This window comes from Gavia stellata, chromosome 9, assembly GCF_030936135.1.
Source record: "Gavia stellata isolate bGavSte3 chromosome 9, bGavSte3.hap2, whole genome shotgun sequence".
NCBI classification, from domain to species: domain Eukaryota; kingdom Metazoa; phylum Chordata; class Aves; order Gaviiformes; family Gaviidae; genus Gavia; species Gavia stellata.
In genome coordinates this window covers 8953632-8970706 of record NC_082602.1, presented here as the reverse complement: position 1 = coordinate 8970706, position 17075 = coordinate 8953632, and positions in this window count along the sequence as shown.

Genomic DNA, 17075 nt, shown 5'->3' with positions numbered 1-17075 from the left:
AATCAAAGTGAAAGTGGACATGGCTACAAGCAAGATGGAAGTGTTAAAGTATTCCCAACCTGCTGGAGAGTATCTGTGGAATGGGTATACACAATTTACAGCTCAAAGCAGAAATATGTACGTTGTGTGACAGACTTTCAGATAAGCAAGTCACAGCAGTCCAGACTGAAGTCCTCAAGTTTTTCTTCCCTATGGCCTAAAATGGTCTGTTGCTAAGAGATCTGCAAGTCACTGCTGTTTTTATGTACACTTCAGAAGAATCACAGATCTGACAGGTTTTGAGATCAAACGCTGAACAGATTAGACCATCCTCCATACAAGTCAACAGAGCTCTGCCAGACAGTCAGTGCAAGGTTGTGCCAAAGGCTTTCCCACCTTCTGAGGACATCTAAATTCACTGGCAGGAAGACTAATCTTGTTGACAAGCAAAGGCTGTGACTGGAAAATGACTGGCAATTTAACTTCCCAGGTTATGATCCTTCTAAAGACTACAAAACCCAGGAGAGAAAATCATGTTTAGAAATTGGTTCAATGGTGGCTTGAATCAGAAATACTTCTGCACATCAAGAGCTGATGGCCTCAAACCCTGAAGAAGTCTTAAAGGTGAGTTCCTAGTCATACTACCACTTGCTGACATTGATGCAACAGAAAATTATTTATGTAAATTGTGTATGAGATGAATATATTCCAGTGCGTTTGTTGCATCTATGGAAATCCTGATGTCATTGGAAGAGTTGGAAAGTTCAAAGACAGATTTCCTGGGATTTTGCAGACAGCAAGTATTTTTCTAACCCCTGACACCATTTGCAACAGACCTCATGACTCACCTTCTGGATAATTTCCTAAGGTGGTGTCTTGACGCTGCACTTCATTCAATGCCTATTCTAAAATAGGCTTCCGCTGGGGGTCATAATAAGCCACACAGTCTGGACTATGGGATCTTGGTGAGGTCCTGCAAGAGGTATAAGAGCATCTGCTCTTTTAATCAGGGCCAGAGTCAGTAGCAACTAGACAAGCAAAACAAAAAAGAAGAAAACAAAAGAGTGAAGCTAGAGGGTGAGCTACAAAAATCAAAATGAAGCTTCAGAGGCACAGCTGGGAAAAAGAAGGAATAAATTTATTTTGGGAATCCATTCTGCCATCACACTGTATGAAACACCATAAGTTTCGCTCTTGGGGTCCAACAATACTAAGACTTTGGTGCTTTTAATTTTCAGTCAGTAATATTAGTAGGTCCTGAGAACATATTTTTCATTGGTTTCTCTGGTACAGTCTCAGGGGCAAAGACCCTGACACTCTTTCATTGAAATTCGTTATATGCGTCTCTCTTCATGGTGGTTCACTTTCTCAGAAGGGGAATTGTAGAGCTACTCTGACTTGTCCCCAGGGACACACAATAGTGGATGGAAAAAACACCCAGGCTTTGCAAAAGTTCTTAGTCCAATTGCTTTTTGCTTGAGGTAATGCAAGAATCAATAATACGTGGGCATCTGGTGTGAAAACCTCTCATTTATTTGCCTGTATCAGTCCTTTTGGATTTTCAGTCTACTATGAAGGTAGAAATATTTGAGGGAGGACATGTGAAGTCTATACTGAAAAAAAAAAAATAATTGCTATTTGGCACAGAAGTACCAAGCCTCTGAGAGAAATAAAATTTCTAAACCAGACTAGCTGGGAGCCATATAGTCCAAAATATTATGAACAAATACAGGGGTCCAACCATTCATAAATAACTTCCAACATCAACCAAACACTTTAAGTCTCTCTTCATACTTTCTCTGAGACTAAAATGTAGTTTCTATGGGTAGGAAAACCCCACTAGTTTTGCTATGAAAATGACAAAGTTTTCCTACTTTCCCTAAGACGAAAATATTTAATTTTGAAAAAAAAAAAAAAGAAAATCTGACAAGCACAAAGTTTCCCCATGCATCGATTCCACAAAGCTTTTCAATTTTGCAGGTTTAGAGCCTAGGACTTGCAAAGAGAAAATGGGTCCAGTGCTCAATAGAGAATGCTTTAGATATTCTTGCTTTTGGCTCTTCTGCTGCTACAGGTACTCAAACAAACCTGTGGCAAATGCATTTGGCCTCAAGATTTAAAAATAGGAAGAATTTTTAAGCACAATCGCTTAACCTTTTCCTTGCAAGAAACATGGCAAAAGAGCAAAGCTCCCTTTTTGCAGCAGAACTATGGAAGATGAGTAATTTGTACACTTTGTAAAGTTGGAATACGTTTGATGACACGTTCTGTCAATAAAGCCAGATGATGGTTTAAAACCAAACCTGTGTTTAAGGGGAAGTTCTGCCCCATCTCCCAGATCCTGGTGCTTGCAGCAGTTGTCACATGCTAGCTAAAAACTAATCCTACAACACGACAACAAAACATTAATCTTCAGCTGGGTCATCTCCCTGGATCCTCTACAGCAGGGCTCAGCTAGTATCACTGTCTCAGAGGGGGCAAAGGTGAGCGAGATCAACAAAACCCTCCAGACACAAAGAAAGCCTCTCCTCATCCCCAAGAAGTGCTATGTATGGTGTAATGAGATGAACGTGAATGTTATGAGTATTAAATGTATCAATCAAACTTAAATCCCTCTATTTCTGTTTACAAATACTAGCTTGGTCCTCCCTTCCAAGAAATACAGCATCCCACGTTTAACCTGGGAAGCATTCAAACTGCAATGCCAATCCCTATCAAATCAGAGGGAAAAAATGAGCCACAGCCTTAGGCAGTTCTCGCACTCAACTTCTTTGCCACAACTCTGAGGAAAGAAAACCTTAAATGACTGTTTCTTTTTGGTGCTGCTAGATGTTTCTTTTCATTCTTTGTTCTCTTGCAAGGGTGAATAACACAAACTGTGAACTCGGAGCAAGCAGGGAAGGTGGTTACTCTACTGAGAGTTTCCTTTTTTTCCTGAAGAAGGCAGGCATATGTTTTCCTGGGTTTGGCTGAGACACAATGTCAGCTGCCACTCTCTTTCCGTTGGCCCAGCACCTCCATCAGTTATTTTGCTAGCAGGTTCAGTTTCCGAGGGAAAAAATTGCTATTACATGTACTGAGGGACTGTAATTTCCCCTAAACTTGATGATTACAGGGCTTCAACATTTCTGAAAATATACATATTTTGCCAAATTTTGCCTAACAAAATTTCTTTGAATGTTAACTGAGATTTCATATCAAACCGAACTGTCCTACTTTGTTTATTATTTTTGTAAGACAGTTTTGGGTTGTGTCTTTGACATTTGACCAAAATGACTCTTTAAATTATGGTCTTATATTTGTGGTATTCTTGTAACAGATAATTTGCAAAATGTAATATACAAACCAAAATGGCATGTTTACAGTTATTGTTGAAAACTTGGAATAAAAAAGAAATATTCTGAACTGGGAAAGCAAAATCAGAATTCTAAGGTGCATCTCAGTATCTCCATAACCAGATCTGGGCATGATAATAAAGGTTGATACATTCTTTGATACTCGATGCTTCTCCCCAGTAATATAAAGCAGAAAATTAATTACATTTTGCTAATTAACTTGAACACTTCATTTAATAATATGAGTAACCAAAACATAAGCATGTTATTAATATTCTCTAAGCATTCAATATATGAAAATGATTGAAAGTGTTTCCGAGCATACTTTAAAGGCAAAGGCTAGTTTGTTACAGCCTAGACACTAAGACTGTATTACACAACTGTACTGGTGCATTTTGTATTAATACTAAGGTCCAGAAAGCCCGGATCCGGGCAGGAGTCTGAGCGTTGTGACTAGCAGCAGCATTGTCACCCCCTTCAAGAAATGACAGTTTATTTGGACAAATTGTAAGGGACTATATGACTGAAAGAACAGCTTTTTATCAATAGATATAATTTCATATGAAATTTAATTTGCCTGTTTTCAATTAGCTTGTTTATTTTGCCATGCATACTAATTTAAAATTGTGGTTTAGACACACTTAAATAGCATTTGCTAATTAGTAAATTAGAACATGGCAAATCACATGCAAATCACTGGTTTAAATACACAGTGTGAACACCCTTGGCTCCATTTTTCCAGCAGCATTATTTAACTCAGGAGATCTGAAAAAACACAGGATGTAAACCTCCCTTTATGGCATATTTGGGGTAGGGAGTTGCTTGGTTGGTCAGTTGTTTCAACAATTAAATGAGCCACTTTTTGCTCAAGTCAAAATGATTACATGTTAGGAGAAAAATATTTTCCTATCACAACAGTCCAGTAAAAAATTATGATAGATGACATGATCAATCCATCAACATTCAGACTTCTGGAGAGACAGAGAGGCAGACTGATCAGCCTTGCCCTGGCTGATGCTGCCTCGGCTGCAAGTCACTGTACCTCCTTGAAATACAATGTTGAATTTAGGCCAGGAAATTTCAGCAGTTGCTTTGTCCTTAAATACAAATACTACTTGTCCTTACAAACATGGTCAGTATGTTTCTGTCTTCAAAGTGCATTGTGTTTAATAAATGCTAGGCACAAAGAGGCACTAAATTCAGAATTGTCTTTTCACCTTGTCATGACATACATATCTAAAAAATGTAAGTAATGCAGGAAGGATGTCCTTTTTAGCTTTTTACTTATGCCCCCAGTGTATTACAGACAAGTCCGTAAAGAACAGAGGTTGCTAAGTTTACTTTAGACTTCTAAGGTTAACATGACTGGGGTCTGAACCTGTGGTTGCAGGAAGAACATGTTATAGGTCTTGGATGTATCTGATAGTCAATTGCCATCCTGATGTTTCAGCGTGTGTTATGACCTGCATGTTGGACACAATTGTAGTGGGGGGTTACCTGTGAGAAACATCCCTGGCCTGCTACACAGGCAAGAAAGGTACTTTTACTGAGCACTGCTCAGGGCAGCAAAAGCACTGATACCTCCCGCATAAATGGTGGCTCTCAGCAACCGGAGGTGATGAACTCTCCAGCCAGAGCACCCCTCACTGCCTGCCTGCGAGTATGCGTGCCGGCTCCACTTAGCGTTCACTAGTGACTTCCCCTGGTGAGCAAACTCACCTCGCTCAACTCCTGGCCCTGTGCAATAGCTGGACACGGCTCCAGAAGAGCCCATAGGGCCCCACTACTATGAATATGGCCAGGGCAAGGTACCTGGCCTTGAGGGCTTGGTGTGCAGCCAGGCACTGCTGCTATGAGTGTTGACATACCTTGTGAGGCTCGAGCCAACCTCTTCATCCCTAAAGACACATCTTCAGCTATTGATCAGAAAAAACACTGGGAATGGGAACAGTGATTTCATGGAAGACCACCCCTATGCCTTATTCTGGAATAAAAATAGATGCATTAAATGTTTCTTCAGTTTGGAAATGCAGTATTTATTTCCATCAACAAATCAAAGTCTTGTTTCCAGTTATATCTGTATTGAAGACTGGGAGAAGGAGTGTTTCAAATTTCAGTATTATTTCTTTACTTTTTCCAATGACTTCTGCAACAGCCATCTTGTATCTTCTCTAAGGATAGGGAACCACTGACAAATACAGGGAAATACATCTAAGAGCTGTGTGGCAATTTAAGACATCGCATTTGGTTGCAAGAAGGCTACTTCCTTTTTACACTCTCAGGCAAACCAAATGTAAGCCAATCATTTCATTTTTTAATTGCTCACATGTTACTCACGTGTGGATAAGTTCCCTCAAGAGAATCCACTGAGCTTTTAGTTCTAAAATACACAAGACACAGGACTGAGATTTAGCCTCAAGCCCCTTCCCTCAATGGTTGTCAAAATAAAGTATAAAGGAATTTCTCCTGAAATTGACTGTGTTTCAGAGACTGTTGAGACACTTCACACTACAGACAGAAGCTAACCTTGGAAAATTCCCTTTTTTCAGGATAAGAGAGGTCAGTTTCCCTTCCTTTTAGAAACTTTGACTGTCTAAAAGGAGACTAGGTCATGTTCAGTTGTGCATATTATTTTAACAGATTGTCTCCGCAGCAGGAGGGATCTTCTTGTTTTTAAAATAAATTCTTAACAGCTTCAATTGTGGCCACCTACAGACCAGATTTCATGCAAAATCAAGAGTCCCTATTTGAAAGGAGAAAAAAGGGAAACGAGAAAAAAGGGAGCTGTGAAGAGAAATAACTAAGTCAGTAACTAATTGTAAGATGTAGGGATCAAAACATGCTATAACTTTACAAGGGAAACGAAACAAAACAAAACAAAAAAAGAGCTGATAAAAGGGAAGTGAATTACTTGTATGCTCCTTTCAAATATATAGAAAATACATTTTCTAAAAGGTCTGTCTGCTGTTCGGACTCCCTGCAGTACAGGGAGTCTTCCTAAATGTAGCTACAATTGTAGAAGAATTGGGGATGCCTGCATACAAGGTGGGGGTGCAGATCTTTTTCTCTCTTACCAAAGCAGAAACAAACACTGGTATTTTTGAAAACTTGTGGAATATGAGGCAGCTGAGTTAAACACTCTGACAAACGATGAGTGAAATTTTAGTCACTGATTCTACATGTTATGCCCTTCTGCCTAAATCTTGTGAGTCCTACCAAAGTCAGGGGTGGTTATACACATACCTCAACTTTTCTAGGACTGAGGCCTTACTGAAACACAAGTCTGCCTCTGCTGCACGTGTCACTTCAGCATTTTAGCTCAGTCCTTAACAGGGAACATCCAAATCAACATGAAAATTTAGGTCAGATAATGTAATCTAAAACCTAGATTAAACTACTTCAAAGAAACAGATTATTTTTTAGCCAGATGTGTGAGGGCAGGCACTGACAGCTGGGAGAATTTGAAACGTGGGCTCGAAGCCAACACAAAACGGTGAGACTTCTCCTTTTGCTAGTGGAGTGGATTTAGATTGGGCCAAACCCCCTTCACCCTACATGTAGCCTGTTCCATTGTTGCCCTCAAGCCTCCAGGAATGCACACAAGACAAGCTCTGGCAGTTTACAGGCCAATGTGGTGTAGGGGGAAGCCCAAAACTCTTCTGCTCACCAGTTCCTTAAATTAGGTGAGCCTCAAAGAAAGCACACAAGGGTGTGACAAGAGTACTCTGCACAAGAGCTGTCACTGCCATCCAGTTTGAATGTGGTGATCAAGGACCTTCAAACAAGTGAAGATGTCTTTGGTGAAAGGAATAAAGAGATTAAAGATATTTAGATAAACAGGAAAAAACAAAGCTATCGCATACAAAATCACTTCAGTGTGGAAGATGAGTTTGGGGATTTTTTCCTAGTTTGATCTGGCTTTAATCTAAACAAGCTAATGGCACTACCTATATCTGTATATTGTTAGGAAAAAACCCTCTTTAAAGTCTTCTGTGACATGTCAACTTAAGAAGCGCATAGTTACATGAAAAGACCTGCAAGTAATTTTGCATTTTAGGTGACCAGCTGAATCCTCACTCTTTGAATCAGTAAGCAGGAAAAAACTAGCATTGACTTTACTGTCTTGTTTATTTGAAAAAACAGGAGATGAAAGGCACAGAGAAACAGCCCACATGAAACACATGAATAGCATAATGACAAACAAATCAACATACGAGCCAGCAGAGTACTGAATGGCAGTATAAAAGCTAGATAACCCTGTATAGCACATTCGACCAAAGGAAGAATGTAGTGTGATGAAGCAAAAAAGGAGAAAAGAGGAGAAACAATGATCACAGAATATCAAACATTTGAAACCCTAGAGTGCCTAGGTGAAGAAAGGTAAAGTTGGACATATTTTCCGAAACAGGTTTGCTCAGCAAGGTGGAATGCTCTCATGAAAAAAAATCTGATTTTTGTCTAACATTGGAGTTCAAAGCGCCACATTTCTTCATTTTTCCTTTTTCTATCTCCATAGTTCCCCCTGCTTTGCAATATCATCTCTGCTTTATGCCTTTCATGCAGCAATAGTATATGTGGCTTTAAAAAAAAAAAATCGAAAAGCACTACCATTTTCCCAAAGCAGCTTCCTGCTGAGGGATGTACTTCTGGGTACAGATAGAGATCAGCTGTGGGTACCCAGCACACTGAATCCTGCAACCAGCTCCGCAATACAGCAGAACAGGGAGTCGCTGCTATTTCCATCCATATGAAATAAACGCTCTGAGTTTTGGCCAAGACCATATTCCATTTCACTCACATTTGAAGAAATCAATACAGGAACTACCAGCTGATCAGTACATAAGAAAGAGACTGGTTTTGGTGTGTTATTTGGTGGTACTATATAAACCAGGGCAAAGCGGTACCCTGCACCTCCCGTTCTAACAATCACTGACAAGTGCCAGAAATCCATTATGTGACAGGCAGTGGCCCCGGCGTCTGCCTCCTCACTCTGCCAGCGGTCCCCATGCCCCAAGCAGAACGCAGGAGCAGAGGCTTCTGTCAGGCCATCTCAACTTAGCATTGGAGCTCTTCTAAGGCGCCACACTGTTCCCTGAGCAATGCAGGTAAATTAGGGATGCTGTAATAAGATAAATTACTGTGAATTATTTTCAGTGATCTGGAGCCCGAGCTCAGATGGTCAAAGGACACGGTGGTATTGGACCTACAATTCCTGTGGATTTCAGGATGCCCAATGTTCTTGCAGTAGAAAGGTTGAATTTACCTGCTATTGAGATCTAACAGAATCCATTATCTCTGCAGTTCACCCCAGGTGCAGGACACTGCAGCACTGGCCATCTCTGTGCTGAGCACTTGCAGTCCACGGAGCTGAGAGAGAGAGCAAAAGAAAGGAAAATAATTATATTCATCATCAAGAATGGGTCCCTAAGGACCTGATACATACATTAAATTATGCACGCACTTGTTTCCTCAGTTTGGACGTGGAAATCAAAGGTCCAGATTTGCAAACGCCTTTGCGTGTCACAGTATTGAGCAGGCACAGTGGCTACCTTCTCACCAAGCAAGCCCTGAGTCAACTACCTAGGATGTATGTGCTACATACAAGGAGAACTAAATGCACGATATCCCAGAAAAAAACCTATATAGCCTAGGAATAAATCATGACTATCTGACAAGTTCCCTTCAAGAAGGAATCTGCTCTGACCTGAGCAATGTCATCCTTGGTCTAAGGTAAGTTGGTTTCCTATCAGGGCAAGTGTCTGCATGTAATTGTCCCCAAACATTTGCCTCCAGGCTCCTCCCCTGACTGCCATAGTCTCAGAATTGAACTACAGAAGCTAGCTAATAAGCTGGGACTGCTGAGCAGGGAGGCATCTCTCTGAGCTAGCAGGGAATCCTGAGAACAAATCCGAAATCTCATCCTTTCCAGAAATTAAAGCTAGAGGAATGTATCTGCCTTTGAGGAGTCTTGCCCCTGTTCCCTCTCCTCAAAACCACTTCCCTTAACCACCTTCTTCAAAGCCAAATAAAAACTTCTCCTTCCTTTCTTTCAAAAGGCATCACTATCCTCATCTTCAGTACCTGAGTGTTTAAAGCATTCACAGAAAATATAGTGAAAGTGTAATTTACTGTCTCTGCTTTATAGGCTCACAGCTGTGTATCCCATCCTTTAAGTGACTGTTTTAACAGAGGCTACCCTTATCCTTAGACGCAGGGCTGAGGGACTCTCGCGGCCAGGGTGTCCCAGCAGCAGGACTGGTATGTGTGCCCTGGGATCCTTAGCCTTTGACACAAACCCTCTCAATATGGGCAATTTAGTCTGCTGAGCCCTTCACCTTAAATAAGACACTCAACCTGAAGGGACAGACTCAGTTGGCTAAACAGTGCTGTACGCTGAAAGAAAAAAGCTCATCTAACCTCTGCAGTTTTTAAAATGGTGAATGAATAGGGAGAGAGGGAAACAGTAATGTCTTTTGAAACCATGCGAGGATCTGCTTGACCAGATTTGAAAATTACTGTCTGGAAATGAACTGGATGCTCTACTTGGAGGGGTTGTTTTTTCCCCTGGAAAAAAAATCAGTGTGTTTTAAGACAGTGCTTTGTAAACCTTGCATAGAGCCAGCTGCGGTCTATCATACCAAATTCCGGACTGATTCTCCCAGAAGGGTTTCATCAGCTTACAAGCAGCTAGGTTGTAGTTTCATTTCCCCTTAGGATTCTGCTGTGTGTCAAAGTAAGAAATTGAGACTAAACAAGAAAACGTGGAGTAAAGTTTAAGTACCTGTACCATGAAAGCTGTTAAATGAGAAACAGGCATTGCAGACTACAAGTGTCAATTAGGTACTGGTTCCACTGGGAAATGACATTTTCACATTGTTTCTGCCTTCTGGTTTGCTGTTGACAAATCTGGGCTTAGAAAAGTTATCCTCTAGTTACATGTATTCCTGACGTCTTTCCTTTGCAGGCCTGTCAGCGCAGACATTTCACAGCTAAACTTATTTGCCCCTATCATTTTAAATTAATCAAAAAATTCAAATACTATAATAAAAATATCTGATTGCCTCCTTATTTTCTGCAAATCTGGGGTACTCAGCTGTCACAATGGAGTAGTGATTTCAGAAATCTCTGGGTTTTGGCACCCAAATGTAAGTATTTCAGTGAGATCTGATCTGTGATTGACAGACAGGTGCAATGCAGTCCTGAAAGTCTCCCTTACAGATTGTAAATAGCATTGCCTTTGTGAAAAAAAGAAGAGTTGGAATGACTGGGAGGCAAAACATCCAGTGAATGAGTTATGGAATCTAGGGAATTCCAAAGACTGAACATCATTTCAGAGTCTTCCAAAAGTGCTTTCTAGGAGCTTGACTCTTTCTTAAGAGCATATCCTCTGCTATGTGGGGCATGTAATTGCAGCGGAGAGTGCAATGGTCCTGCCTTCTAGCGATGAAAAGACCAGTAGAGAGTCATCATCCCTGACAATACTCTGCTGCAACAGCGGCTTTCGGGACTGGGAGATGCTCTGTTCCAAACCCCACAGAAGACGGACTGTTAAAAGGTTTTGAGCCCGGCGCAAAAGGCTTTGCAACAATAACAAATCAATCCATACAGAGACCTAGTTTATGAAAAATGGCTGATTGAATCCTGAGTGGCTGAAAAGGTGTAACTGAAATTGAAATTCGGTCTTCTAATTCTATCTCCATATGCTATTGTAATTCCATCAGTCTCCTTTCACCACTCGCTCCTGGACTCCTTCAGCCTGAGATTTCTTTTTTCACTTAACCCCACACTTACATCTCAAATCAGGAAAGAAACCTGTCCTTGCAACACGCGGTGTCATGCCATTGTGCTTCCTGAGGACCAAAAATACCCTCCCCCGCACCAGCACCAGGATAATCGGAATGCATTGCCATCAACACAACAGTGGATGTTTCTGCTGCATCTGCATTCCACATGGACTGTGAATTTGACAAGCTCCCATAATAATGGAAAACACTTCCTACAACTTTCAGAGCTAATATATTCTGATCCCTACAGAGCAAATTTTGAAAAAGAAAAGTGTATCAATTTACAGCTCTGGATTGGTTAAGAAAGGCAGAGCTTTCCGCAGAGAGGAATATAACAGTGAAGACACAAAGGAAGAGAAAACTTATTTTCAAAACTTTCAAGCATATGTTGTGCCGAAAGCAAAGCCAGCATTTCCCCTTCGCAAATGCCATGAAATTGCAGGGAAACTTGGGAACATGTAGTTGAATTAGAGCCATCAAAAACTTTGGCAGAGGGCCCGTTCAGTTACTGACACAAATTAAACGCTGAGAGCTTCCCCGCAACATCCTGCCCTCCCCTACTAACACAGGGAGGACAGGTGAGCCTGACTGAAGTCCCATATATAGCAGGAGCTGTTGGAAAGTAGCAAAACACGTGTCAACTCGGAGCCAGCAAGTGGGCATGGACAGAACCAGAGAAAAGCCACAGAAACTCCCCATGCAGAAGGAATGAAATATGCAGATTCAGGGCTGTGCAGGAATGACAGACAGTGCCCTCCAGTAAGGCAGGCTAACATATGAGTTCCCCTTCTTGCTCTGCAGGGACTATTTCATAAGGGATTCTGGGCTAAGTATCACTGTGGCAGAAATGCAAACACAGTTCTCTAATGGGATTTTTCCTCCTAAGGGCTGCCATTGTGCAGAACACAATCAAAATAAACCTTGCAAGACAATAAAAGTTGAATATACTGTGTGGCACAAGATGGTATGCAGCCTCTCTTTTATGCAGTCAGCAGCCTATGCAGTTTTATTTGTTTAAAGCCTTCAGATAACTGCAATTTCTATGCCACAAAAAGTTTCTACACTTGGGGACAGCCAAACTGATACCTTTGCAGTGTGGACAGAAAAATTTCCATGACCGAAGTTTTGATTTGGACTTTGTTCCTTAGGTTAATCCAAAATAACCCCAATGCATTTCATCTCCAGATTTAGCACTCTGTCCATGTTTTCAGGGAACAGGAGCTACTGACATTTCTGGGTCTGGTTTGGCCTAACACCACTCAAACTAATTCTCAGTCTGACAGCAAAAGCAGTTTCTGCTTTTTGTCTTATTTCATTATATTTGAAGTTATGTCAAAGGTGTCTGCAGTCAGAAGCGGCCTTTATGATATGGGATTAAAAACCAACTGAATAATTTCAGATAACACTGTTTATGGAGCAAAATCGTCAAGCACAGCTTATCCATATGTTCATACATTGGAACCAGATGTTCACATTGCTAGGTTTAAACTTGACAGCAGGGCATGATAAATACGATACACAGCTATGCTACATATTTCTTTATTGTATTTCAGGCTGTCTATTGCAACAACATCTACAAGGGTCTATTCAGCTAGAAAAGAAGAGGTATTATGCTATCTAGAAAGTGGTATAAAAACACAATATTGAAGTTTAAATTTAAAGCTATGAATGCACGTGAATCCAAACAAGAGACCTTCCCAAGGTCATCTTTCTCCAGGAGAACATTTCTTTCCAGGTGAACATTTCTTTCCCTTGAACTGACCATTCACCAGGGATGAAGAATTCTCCGGAAAAGTATGCAGAAGTCACTTTCACCATTATAGCTGCTCACATTCTTTAGTTGTGCATGGTTTAGTGCCTTGATGGACTTAAACGTCATTAAGCTACAAAGTGGTTTTGTGAGATTGCCTCAGCACCCACCAGTTGTGTTTTTCTTTCAATCCTAAACTTGTCATCTGAATGAGCAGATGGAAATAAAAAAGAGTACTTCTAGTAACAAATTGTCTCCTATTCCTGTGCTTAGACAACACAAAACATGAGAAACAATTCAAAGGTACTCACCATATGCTGCATACAATCCACAAATTTTGACCTTGGATCAGCATAAGCAGTTCAAATACATTACTTAAAAATGAATCAAGCTGGCAGTCTTAGAAATTTAAGCCCTAATATGAGCTATTGATTCTGGTTTTGCATAACAATTGTCAGCAGTTCCTAGATTTTTACTTAAAAGGAGAAAACTGGTAAGGCACTAAGCTTTTACTTAATTTTAGCCACCTTCTCTCCTCTGAATAAAACTGGCCATGTTTTCTAGAATACCATGCCTCTTCCTTTTTCTTGCTATTAAGGCCGTCATTTTTTACTTAGGCAGGCAGACAAGGAGGGAGCATATGGCCTATTTTGCTATGATGAAAACCTTGCAATTACAGCAAAGAATTCCCATCAGAAATCTGTGAAAGCAGCACAACAATGCTCACATTTGAGTACTACTCCTGGTCGCACACCCCTCTTCCCTCCTTGCAGGCCTCTGCTCACAAGCCAGCGGGGTTATTGCTTCCTTAGTCTATTCAATAAAGAGTTGAACTTTTAGGTCGGCTCTTACAAACCGTATACTTTGCGTGGCATGAAAATAACATATGAACACACCTACTAATATGATTAGGCTTATCAGTTTCTGCCTGCACCTTCGCAAGGCACAGACGTTAAGGCAGTTATTCACGGTAAACCATACTTCGTTGTTCTGATTACCCCCGAGCTGCAAATAGCACACAGAGCCAAAACATTATCTTTCCTTTAAAAATCCTCCAGGGGCTTGTAATGTCTGCTGAAACCCATGCCAATCTGAATTCAATACACTGCCTCTACCTTACAGGCTTGCCAGACTCATTAGCAAGTTTTTAACTCACCTTATTGCGGCTGTTCTGTAGGGTATAAGCAACTTCATATTGCTGGTAATGTTCTCCAAGCAGCCTGATGCTAACTTTGCTTTCCCTATCGATTCTGCTCACTTGGCAACATTGATTTTTTTTTTTTCTATTCCACTTTTCTATTGTGATGGGGAAGCCACTGCATTTGCATTAGCTCCTTTTTTGTGCTCTGGGATTGTCTGTGGAGAAGCAGGCACCACATTGCCAGTTGAGTTACTGAGGTGAATAAAAAGGGTCCAAAGAGAGTAACTGGTACAGCTGGCCTGTGTATAGCACAGAAAGGGCAACTCAAATACATGTAATGTAAATATGCATGTATGTATATACATATGTAAAATACTTCTCAGTAAAAAAAAGATAGTATAATTCCTTTCCATGTGAAAAAAATTCTTCCTTTATGAAGGAAAGAGACTGTAAATAGAGCACATTCAGACATGGTCACAGCATGTCACAGCTGGCCTCTGGTGGCCTGTGCCTACCAGGTAGCATTCAAGATGTTCCAGTCTATGTCAATGCCAGAACAAAGTCAGTCTCAGATCAGGGACCCAGAAGTCCCTCTTCAGTCTTTTATTTGTACCCAGTGAACACTAAGGGCATCTGTGAATCTTGCCTGGAAAACCTTGAAAATTTTTCCTCCAGTTTTGAAAGTAGCCACATAGGATTGTCATTGACAAAATGCTTCTGAAAAAGGTCCAGTCTATTCCGATGTGCCCCTTCTGACCATTTTCAAGCCTTTTCCAATGGTGTACACTGTCAGTGCAGAGACATGACAGTGTGAAAGCATCATCACCTCTCTATCTAGCTTTTAAAAAGGGAAGAATATTATCCCATTGTCTTTTACAGAGAGTAGGCATACAAGAATGAGAGCCATGAAAATTCCTGGAACATACTAAATACTAAAGTGCAGCCTGGGCTCTAGGGAAGGCAGTCACTGGGCCCTGTGCTCTCCCTTAACACAGCTCTTCTGTGAATCTATTTGCTACCTTTCAAAAGCTTACAAGTCTGATACTGCAGCCATTGAACCTTTGAAAACCCTGAAGCAACTACAAAATCTTACCAATTGTTTTAAAAGCTGCAGCAAAAAATCAATAGTCTTGATTTGTTCCAAGAAAGCTTCAGCTCTAACAAAACTCCCACTGACCAGAAAGAGAACAGCAATAACCAGCCCTCCCTTCCCTCAGACCACAGTCCTGGTACACCACCAGGACCTATGTAACTATACTTTAAAATATCTCGTAACAAACACATGAAGAGACAATTAAGCAAGTGTTAAACAAGTTGAACAATTTCCTTCCATTTAAAGGACCTTCTTTACTTTTGTCTCTCAAATGGTTAATACAAAGCTTGAAAACATGATTAGCAGGCTGTAAGGAAAAAAATAGGAGAGTCTTCAAAATTCTAAGCTTTTGTTTTAAAATAGCAATGGCCATATCCTACTGATCCATAAACACATAATGCATTCTGGAAATGAGGATTTGGTTTAGGGTCCTTTTTGCCCTTGTGTCTCTGGACAGTCAATTTTCCACCTTTAACTATCGCAAGATGCAATTTGATGCTGTGCTTCCAGGTTCCCCCCACTCAGTCCACACACTAGTATACTCCAAGAGCAGACCTGCAAACACCTTTCCATACATGCTATCTTTCTTAATTCCAGAAACACAATCCCAGAAATATATTAGCATTTCATCACCACCAGTCATGTCTCTAGGTCCTCCTGGCGCTTGTGCCACTGAAGTTGCAGCTTCATGAAAGGATGCCTATTGTAACATCAAAGAACTGCAGAATTCACATCACTATTGGCAGATGTTGGGAATGAAACTGAACAGGGAAAAGCATGCGAGTGAGCACGTGAGAGTCAGGCACGCACTCTGAACACTGTCATAATTTCTCAAAGCTGCACCATGCACTTAGGATTGTAAGTAGGAAGCTATTTTTTTCCAGCAGAGGTGGCAAATGGTCCCTGCTAGAAGGATTTCACAAAGCATTTTCAAGACTGTTTTTGCAAACAGAATAAAACCTTAGAGAGTGTTATCAAGTCACTTTTCTGTATTATGTAAGAATATACAATAGATATAAAATATGCAGTAGCTAATCTCAAACCTATTCTTATTTACCTCAGGAAATCTTTACATACTCTGTTCCTGCAACAGTCTGACGAGTGTGTGAAACACAGAGGTTACTTGAAATGAATACCGTTAATTTAAAATGACATTAACAAGCTATTAAAGCAGAAAGGTAAGTATACTGTGGTTTAAACACACCAGCCAACGAAGACAAGCATCAGCCTAGAGATGTTTGCTGAAACAGGGACTCTGCTGGTGGGAGCCATTTTGCACTGAAGTGACAAGATGTATATAGCGTAAACTCCTTTCAGCTTAGGAGCATATTGCGCCTTTTTGAGCCCCTGCACTGTGGTCAGCATACACAGACTCAGCAGCTCCTGTGTCAGTCCGATCAACCCTGAATGCCAAACCCCAAGGAGGGCTGTCTGTGCAGATGCCAGTCCCTACAAAAAGGAGCTGGCTGGTAGAGGCTGGATGCCGGATGGGGCCAACACCTCTCCTTTTCCATTAGGACTTCAATGCTTCTGCATGTCGCAATGGCGCTCTTCGTTATATCCTCCCCTACCTTTATCTGATTAACCCGCTTGGGCAAAGGAGACCAGATTTTAACAGTTCTTCAAAGATAAAATGTCAAGAATATTCAAGAAGATCTTGCTTCCACTAGAATATGCTTCAGGAAATCAAAAAGTTTTGCAGAAGAAAATTCTTTTAGCAAAAGTTTTTAATGGCAATTATCAGAACACTATGCCTCAGTAAGGTCAGGGGCTTGTGCCCACTGCTCACTTAAGTAACGGTAAATAAACCAGGAGAAATATTCCAGCTCTCAAAAGAGCTGGACACCCAGGTACTTTGAAACACCCCCTAGCACCTTTCTGCATCTTTGAAAATGTTCCAATTACCTCTTTGTCAATAATCTTTCACTTTTCTTTGCTCTTGCTGATCCTCTGGGAGGACTGAGGGAGAAGATTACTATCTAAGAATAAGATC